Raw genomic sequence first — 8,014 nt, 5'->3', positions numbered from 1 at the left:
GTTCCCTTTACAGAGAAGAGAAGAGAAAAATTCAAATCCAAACCTGCTAGATTCCCAGTTGAACCCCGTAAAACAAATATAAGATAAAAGCTTCTTTGAACCCATCCTTTGCTTTCTTTACCAAGCTGAGCAGAGCTGTTAGGGGCCTAATTATCCCAAATAAATAGCTGCTGCTGAATTTCAGCACTATAACTACCTCAGAAGAAGGGAGATTCCTCCTCCACCATCTTGTCATTCAAATGCCTCAGAAAAAAGCTTTACTGAGCATGAGCAGCAAAACCTTCCTGTTCCCCACTTTCCAACTCTATGGAATTCTGCAGCACCCACTATATTGCTATAAAATGCTCAGCCTGGTGTTCCTGTGTGGCCTTCTAGGCATCTCTCTCTCTCTGGTCATTGTGCCTCTCCCTAGGCCATGCCCCACCTCAGGTCACATCCCTTACGGATGCTGCTGTTTAATACTTGCTCAGGTGCTCTTGGCGAGTTGGAATGTGTCCTTGAATTGTAAAAAGTCATCTTACTTCCTAGGTGAATAATAGTGAACAGTGTGTTCCAGGACCATGTGGAGTGTGTGTGTGCAGTCAGGTACACTTGCCCTGGACGATGGAGGGCAATGCCGGCTGGTGGAGGGGACAGATACCTGTTTATTGGTTTGAATTTACCCTGGTGCACAGGCCTGGTGTGTGAAGAACCCTTTTGACTCAAATGTAGCCTGCTGGACAAAGGTAAGAGCCAAATCCATTGCTCTGCCCACTTTTGCCTCAAAATCTGGCACAAATAATGACTATAATCTAAGTAGAAATACAGCACATTGTGGGGAAGACAAGGACCATGTGATCTACGGCTGCAGGCAGGCACACCATACGTTTAAAGCACATGGCTTCCCCCAACTAATCATGGAAGCAGTCGTTTGTTAATGGTGCTGGGAATTGTAGCTTTCTGAGGGGCAAGCTACAGTTCCCAGTTTCTTTGAGGGGAGCCACATGCTTTAAAAATGTATGGTGTGTAGGTAGGCTGTCCGTCTGCTCAATCCAGGTACAAAGTGATGGTGGGCAAATTCAAATCCCCTGCTCTCCCTTCTTTTGGCTCTATCTTTAAACCCAACTGGGCCTGGACACCCCTCCAACTAGAGGATTGTCCTCCATAAAGCAGGGCAGAAGGCACCCCATAAAAGACACTTCAGGCAGCAGGGCAGGAAACTAGCTCTGCTTCACATATGGGAGAGCCCCCACTAGTCAAAGTAGACAGACTCAGAAGCCTTTTTCATAGGTTTATGGAGGGAAAGTGTGCTGGGGGAGGCGGGTATGTTACAGCAGCTGGACCCACCACTGACCTGCATGCATTGAATCCACTGTGACCAGCCCCCCATGTGCATACCTGTTGTAGTACATGCTTGCCCATCTAACTAGCAATCCGTCTTTCCTGATCATGTGTATAGAACTGATTGCACGGGCAATATCACACTGTGTTGGTGTGGTTGGATGTGACTGAACAAGTGAGAAGGGCTATAGTCTAATTCAGAATAAGGCAGAGTCATTTATTATTATTATTATTATCCACGGAGGTTCCCAAACTGTGGTCTGTGGACCACCCGTGGTCCATGAACTTCATTAAGGTGGTCTGCAGCATTTCTGTAAAAAAGAAATAAAACAATTAAAAATCATACTGCATCCAGCACTGTGCATTGCAATTGCTGCAGCAGCCAGAACAATCATTCAGTTGTCCTCCAAGACCTTCAGTAATTTTCAAGTGGTCCAATGTGGGATTGGGGAGCCAATTGTGTACAGGAATGGAGGAAATGGGCTGGGGACAAACTAAGGCTGCAGTCTTACACTTACTCCATGGGGCTTCCGGATGAGATGGACATAAATGCCAAGACCAGTAATTACGGTTACTAGTCCATCTGAAGGCATAGACAGCTTGCCTTATATGGAGTCAAATCACCAATCAACCCTAGCTCAGAATTGCCTATATTGACTAGCAGCACCTTAGGGTTCTTTTCTAATAATAATAATAATAATAAAAATTATTTATACCCCGCCCTCCCAGTCAAAAACCGGGCTCAGGGCGGCTGACACCAACAGAATTACAATAAAACATAAAAACAATTAATTAAAATACAGATTAAAATACAGTATTAAAATTTAAAGTGCAGCCTCATTTTAAGTAGTCCCTAAATCCAAGCCATGAGGGAGGAAAACACAGGGGTCAGGCTGAGTCTAACCCAAAGGCCAGGCGGAACAGCTCTGTCTTGCAGGCCCTGCGGAAAGATGACAAATCCCGCAGGGCCCTGGTCTCCTGGGAAAGAGCGTTCCACCAGGTTGGGGCCAGTACTGAAAAGGCCCTGGCTCTAGTAGAGGCCAATCTAGCCATCTTATGACTCGGGATCTCCAGAATATTATTGTTTGTGGACCTTAAGGTCCTCCGCGGGGCATACCAGGAGAGGCGGTCCCGTAGATACGAGGGTCCCAAGTCACATAGGGCTTTAAAGGTCAAAACCAGCACCTTAAACCTGATCCTGTACTCCACCGGGAGCCAGTGCAGCTGGTAAAGCACTGGATGAATGTGATCCCGCAGCCGGGACCCTGTAAGGAGCCTCGCCACGGCATTCTGCACCCGCTGGAGTTTCTGGGTCAGCTTTAAGGGCAACCCTGCGTAGAACGAGTTACAATAGTCAAGCCTGGAGGTGATCGTCGCATGGATCACAGTGGTCACATCGGGGAGAGAGAGGTAAGTGACCAACTGCTTGATGCGGCGGAGATGGAAAAATGCCACCTTTGCTGTGGATGCAACCTGCGCCTCCATGGAAAGGGAGGCGTCAAAGGTTACACCCAAACTCTTGACAGAAGGCGCTGGTACCAATTGAGCCCCTGCAAAAGATGGGAGTTGGCCCCCCAACCCCATGTCGCCCCGACCTAGCCAGAGGACCTCTGTCTTCAAAGGATTTAGCTTCAGTCGGCTCCCACGTAGCCATCCAGCCACAGCTTCCAAGCACCTGGTGAGTGTGTCCGGGGCCGAGGCAGGGCAGCCGTTCATCAACAGATAGATCTGGGTGTCATCAGCATATTGATGACAACCCAGCCCAAAACTCTGGACAATCTGGGCAAGGGGGCGCATAAAGATATTAAAGAGCATTGGGGAAAGGATTGCGCCTTGCGGGACTCCACACACCAAGGGGTGCCGCGGCGACAACTCCCTCCCTAGCGCCACCCTCTGTCCCCGACCTGAGATGAAGGAACGCAGCCATTGTTGGACTGTGCCCTGAATCCCCACGTCGGCAAGGCGGTGGTCTAAAAGTTCATTATCGACCATATCGAAGGCTGCTGACAGATCTAAAAGAATCAGCAGTCCCGACCCACCTCGATCCAGCTGTCTACGGAGATCATCTGTTAAGGCGACCAGCCGGACTGAAATGGATCTAGAGCCGATGTTTCATCCAGAAACCTACCAAGCTGTTCGGCAACCACTCTCTCAATTATCTTACCCAGGTACGGAAGATTCGAAACTGGGCGATAATTGGATAGATCTAAAGGATCTAGAGATGTTTTCTTTAAGAGTGGACGCACCACTACCTCCTTCAACTCCTCTGGGAAAGTCCCTGTGCCCAGGGACAAGTTGATGATCTCACCCAGGGGGGGGGCCGTACCTCATCTGGACACGCTCTAATCAGCCAAGATGGGCATGGGTCCAGGGAGCAAGTGGTGGGCCTTCCAGCTCGGAGGAATCTGTCTACATCGGCAGGGAGTATCTGATCGAATTGGTCCAATACTGAACTCGAAGACAGTCGAGGGGCCTCCAGTTCCGTTATTTTATCCAAATTGGCAGGGAGATGCTGTGGGGTGGGGTTGAACCTGGGGTTTTCTGCATACAAATCATGGACTCTAGCACTGAGGTACAGCCCCTCCCTCCTTTTTTAAAAAAAACTTTTTAAAAACTGCTCTTTTCAGTTCACTAATGAATGAACAGCGTACCTAACACTGCCCAACCTCTGTCAACCTCAATAAGGATCATTACAGCAAAGCCTGGATGCTCAATGAGGCATTCAGCTTGGAAGCGAAAGAAGACTAGAACAACTTTAACTCTCTATGAAAAGAGAGAGATTTAACTGGGGTGTGTGTGTGTGTGTGTGTATGTTCCAGTCACTTTTAATAGTAAATCCAGGTGTTGAGTGCCAACAAAACTGTAGCCAAAATGGAGCCACTGAGAAACAAGAGGGAAGTATCAGCATGTATGGGTACCCCAAAGTCTTTTAAAAGCCACCCCTCTTTTTTTAAAAAAAACAATCTAAAAGGGCAACCCTCCCCCCCAAAGCAGCTGAATGTGGAATGAGCAGACTCAACAAGCACAGAATGTAGAGCAGAGCTGAATGCGGCTCTCCAGACCATTCTGAGTGCTTTAAATACGTTTTCATTGTTTTATCACTTGTCGTTTGCCGCCCTGGGCTCCTTTGGGAGGAAGGGGAAAAAATAAGTTTAATAATATAAATAAACAAATTCCCTCCTGTCCTCAGTACTCACCCCAAGCTGCAACACCTCCCAGCCCCCCCTCCCGCCTTCTGCACAAGTCACTGGCTCTGTTTTTCACCTTCCTTAAGTGTTTTTGCCCGACTGAAATGTATCCTTGAACTCTGGTGACGCTTACTGCTTATCTGGAAAGAGGAAACTATGTGAATATGTAGGGGGGGAAGCCAACTGAGCAAAGGCAAAATTAACATTTGTTGCTCTGCTTTGGCCTCCAGTGCTGCCCATTCCTGGCATGTGGACCCCTGAAGATTGGCATGTAGAGAAAGTGGTCCTGGGTCTGAAAAGGGTTCCACAGCCGTTGTAGAGTGAAGGTTGGAAAAGGGAGAAAATAATGGCAGGTGGGCGAGAGGAAGGTTGGAATCCTGAACAGGAGCCCCCACTTTTATGTGGGAGAATACAATGCTACATTGTGTTGCAAGTCCCTTTTGCACAGTGCCAATAACGACACTATCTCAACTATGCTTGCTGGAGTTTCCAGCAGACAATCGACACTTGAAATCCACAGCCTTTGCTTGCTGAGCTTCTACCCGCTAGTGCTGCCCTAGCAGAAGCCAAAGAAAAACAAGTTCATAAAGCTGAACCAAAAAGTTTTAGATGTGTCTTGTTTTTTCGCATTTGGCCTCTATTTCTGTGGAAACTGAAGAACAAACTGGAACCAGCAGATGACACAGATTGTGCTGCTGGTGGCTTGTTCAACTTCCATTTCCATGGAAACTGATGCAAAATGGGGTGGAGAGAGAGGAGAGAAGTTAAAGGTTCATACAGGCAACATTTTAGAAGTAGCCTTTTCTTCCTTCCACTTTTCTAGTCCTATTAAATAACAAGGCCCTGAAGATGCTCTATATGAGAGCCTGTGGAAATGAAGGGCCCACTGTGCTTTTGCGTGATTTTTAATTTTCCAAAGAAAATGCAGTATGCAGAACATTGCTTCATAAGCTTTGCTTGCATAGAAACCTTTTAATTCCAAACAAACAAACAAAGGCGATAATAGCATACAATCATTGTGTGAAATCAGAAACTTATCAAGGCCAAGTATGAAGAAATGTTGATATAAGTGTCATCATCACAGGTGATTATTTACACAACCTATTAAAAAAATTAATGGTGCAACGTTACGAAAGCTTACTCAGAACCAAGTCCCACTGTATGCAGTGGCGTGTATTCGGAAAGAAGTGTGCACAGGATTCCAGCATCAAGCAATAAGAAGCTTCCCTTCCCCTATCAAGCCCATAAATCAAAATAATGCTGCTTCAAGCTGTTTTTACTCCTTGCAACTGTTTTAATGCTGTTTTATTCTTTTTAAAACTGTTATTGAATTTTAAATAGCTTTATGTCTTGTTGTGAGCTGTGGCCTTAAATACCATTAATTTTTATTTTATTTTTGTTATAACAGTGGTACCTTGGTTTGCGAACACAATCCATTCCGCGGAGGCGTTCGCTCGCCGAAGGCATGCTTATGGGCATGCGCGAAGCGCCGATAGAGTGCTTCTGCACACGCACATGCTGCGCAGATCGGATGTAAACACTTCCTGGTCCGCGGCATTCGTAAACAGAGGTTTTCGTAAACAGAGGTAGTCGTAAACCAAGGTTCCACTGTATTTCTGGTTTCCATTGCACCTACCTCTCTTACTTTTTCTTTCCCTTCCACTTTTATTTTTTTAACTTGCCACCAGTTTTTTGTAATGGCCTTCATTTTCAATGAATTTCTTCCTTTTCCCAGGTTGTAGTGCTATTTGTTCAGGGGTTTTTTTCATAGCTGCCAAGTTTTCCCTTTTCTCGCGAGGAAGCCTATTCAGCATAAGGGAAAATCCCTTTAAAAAAGGGATAACTTGGCAGCTATGGGTTTTTTAAAGTAGCAGCAGCAGCAACAACAACAACACAATAAAATATTAATTAGCGCTGTGAGAGGAACCCATGGAAAAGCAGCTAGATACCTAAAGAACACCTCAGTCTGCCAGTGTTATATGCCCATAGCTAAGCCATGGAGGAAAAACTGTAAGCATGTGGAAATTCTCTTTTTTGAACAACTGCTAGGCCCACAGCTGAGCCTGTAGCGCCAAGAAAAACACCGAGGAAGCATCTTTTCCTCTGGCATCATGTACCTTTCATTTTTTAAAAAACAAAAATGCTTTGTGTTCCTAGAAATATGAGCCTCTGCTATTTTGCTTCCTTTTGCTCTTGTTTGTTTGCAGGGTCCTATATATTAGCTGCTTTGACGGCACATATTTCTTTAAAATATTTATATCCTGCCCTTAAACAAAGTCCTCAGGGTGACTAACAATCAAATACAACAAACACAGAAAGTAAAATAAAAATCATTTAAAAATATAAATGCAGCTTCAGATCTAGATGTAAAGGTAACACAACATTTTGCAGAATAAATAATAATTAGTAGTAGTGGTGGTAGTAGAAGTAGTAGTAGTAGTGTAGATAAAAGGTCTAATAAAAGGTCTTCACCTGGTGCCAAGGAAAACATAAAAGAAAGGTCCAGACAAACCTTTGTGGGGAGGACTTCTTTCTGGGGAGGTGCAACCACCAAAAAGACCCTATATCACATGCACCTCTGTGTGGCATGGTAAATGGGCCTCTAAAGATTGCAGAAACCAGAAACTTACATGCAATGGCATGCAGTCCTTGATGCTGATATGGACAGAATTCACATGCAACAGAAACCTGCTAGTTGCACTCTGGGCAGAACTTCATTCCCATCTTCACTTTTGGGATGTGCCTCTCAATGTCATCTTTTGCTGCTGCTTGCAAAGGAAAGTGTGAGCTACCCTCCCACCCCAATAGAACCACCCCCACTCCAGTGCACTGTTTAATATATGTCTACATAGAAGCCTCACAGATTTCATTGGGACTTACTCCTTGCCTTAGGGTTGCAGCCTTAGGGATTTAATAACTATGTGTGGAGCTGTTGTTTCTATTAGGGCTAGTAGGTGGAGTTACTGTCAGTCACTGAAATATATTTGACAGTGTTGCATGTTCGACCTTTCTTGTAATAAAATCAACCTGATGGACAACAACTAAGACAACAGGAAAGTGGAGCAGAAAAAACATAATATATTTGGACAGCAGCATTTTAATCTTAATTTTATGATGAACCTTGCTATGGACCTCGGTTGGTCCCCTTGGTTGCTCAAGGGGCCTGGGAGGAATTTTTTCCACTTGGCAGATTGACTCCAGCCACTTGGCTTTTCGCCTACCACGTAGCAAATCGTCACAACTTTGTAAGGTTTGGCGGTTAGGCATTGGAAATGCGTTGTGTGTTGGAGGAGAGGTTGTGGCCATCACCTACCCCTCCCCTTGAAGGGTATTCCGTTAAAGGAATCCAGTGGTCGTGGTTCCTGTCTGATGCCCTGGCTAGGGCCATGGCACGACCCCAGTGACTCTAGGGGAAAGCTTCCAGTTGATTTGTATCAACAAGCTCCCCCTACAGGTTGTTAACCCTTGTGTGACTCCCGGCAGAGCGGGCAGGAGTCAAGTATAGT

The sequence above is a fragment of the Zootoca vivipara genome, chromosome 4 (genome assembly GCF_963506605.1).
Source record: "Zootoca vivipara chromosome 4, rZooViv1.1, whole genome shotgun sequence".
Taxonomy (NCBI): Eukaryota; Metazoa; Chordata; class Lepidosauria; order Squamata; family Lacertidae; genus Zootoca; species Zootoca vivipara.
This window is presented reverse-complemented; position numbering follows the sequence as displayed.